The following is a 1,972-nucleotide window of genomic DNA, read 5'->3' on the forward strand; positions in this document are numbered from 1 at the left end:
GACTAACATGAACAAAATTCAACTTATCTAAACAATTGCAAATAACACCAGTCCTCCGCATCGGCGCCATTTTGATCGAAATAACTCTATCAAAGACACTTCATCCAATACTTAGTGTCAGTAATCGTTAAGTAGTAATATCACCCAACTAAGTTGGGGTCGAGTCCCAAGGGAGTGGTTTGTAATTAAGAATTAATAGGCAAGTAAGAGTATGCTCAAGTCAATCATAGCTAAGAACATTTACGAATAAAAGCATGGTTAAAGTTAGGGGTGATACAAGTGTCAAATATCAGGGGGGTTTGTTTCAACTATCATCTACAACAACAAATAATACGAAAATAACAAGTATGGAGATGGGATTCTTGGGATGTGATTGGCTTACAGGATAAGGTAGACAACCGGGTCATTGCAATTAATAGTGAATAGCTATAAATCAGTGAATAAGCTAGACTTTAGTTGGGATAAACTTTCTCTCGAACAATTTACGCCTAATCAAATTGGTTTTTCTCGAACACCAATAAGCAGCAATTAAGCACAACCTTCGCTTTAGTCCATTCACTCTATCAGGCTGAATGAATCGAAAAGGGTTTAGGATTCACTCTCTCGAGATGAACCCATGAGAACCCAGTACCCACAGACCGTCAAATCAGTAATCTTGGTTTTAAAACATCTCTCTCAAGCAAGACAAGAACACGAAGGTAGAGTTGCATTTGCAACTACAACCCTTTAGATTAAGCCATACTTTCTGAATGAATTCACTTTTAAATATTATTTACACTATAAATTGACAATACCCAGCAGCTAAATCAACTCATAATCACATAACCACACCCCACGAATTAGGGTTTTAGCTAGACATCATAAAAAGGTAAAAATCGTTACCAAATTGTATTTCCATCAACTGGTAAGATTGATATAGTCTTTACAAAGGTCTAAGATAAAGAATCTTCAACACCCACTTCCGATTTCTCAGAAATAGACAGCTTCAAATCTTCAAAGCTAAGGAAATATTGTCTTGAAAAGCTCCGTTCTAAACTCTAAACTTGAAACTGAACAATAATGAAAACTATTGAATGCTGATACTAAAATTGATACTGATATTGATATTAAACTAAAAATTTAAACAAGTATTTATAGTCTCCAAGAATGTGCTGCAAAGGACCATTCGGTGCAATAAGTTGGGATTGCCGATCCACTCGGCAATCTGCCCTTTAGTCAATTTCATCGACTTTCTTCTTTGGCCTTCAGCACCTTCAAGTTCTGTAACTTTGGGCGATATGGAACTACATCGCGGAATCGTTAGGTGACTTACCGACTGCCTCTTTCTCTCGCCGAATTGATTTTCTCCTTCAGGGCTTGGCACACTGGAACTTTAGGCGAGACATTGGCCATTCGGCAGCTCGCCCAATGGGTTAGGTGATCCTTAGGCCTTCTTTTCTTTGTTCTTTAAGTTGACTTATTCCTTTTTGCTCAATAGTGTCAATGCTTTGTTCCTTAATCAAAATACTTGAAAATCAAGGATTTACATCAGTTATTGGCACAAAATATGCATTTGAGGACACTAAATCTATTATAATGAAGCCCTAAATGAGTCCAAATCGTGGACTCATCAGGACCCCATCTCCCCTTTCGAAGAAAGCCTCAATAGATTTGCTGAGTACCAATTCTTTCAGCTCCATTAATACGGGATCAAGATCTTTCTTGGACCTCACGTCCATTAAAAAGGATGATTCGAAAGCATTATGAACCATGACTCCACCCTTGGTGGAACCCCTAGTTGGACACCTAACTGAGCCAACCTATGCACATCACGAACTAACTTCTTCTTTTCATCCTCTACATGGGCCACACTACCCATGGACAATCGACTTAGGGCATCCGCAACTACATTGTCCTTGTCGGGGTGGTAAGGACACTCATTTCATAATCCTTTAAAAGTTCTAACCACCTTCTTTGTTGGATAAGGACACAT

Source organism: Solanum tuberosum, unplaced genomic scaffold (genome assembly GCF_000226075.1).
Source record: "Solanum tuberosum cultivar DM 1-3 516 R44 unplaced genomic scaffold, SolTub_3.0 scf00061, whole genome shotgun sequence".
NCBI lineage: Eukaryota > Viridiplantae > Streptophyta > Magnoliopsida > Solanales > Solanaceae > Solanum > Solanum tuberosum.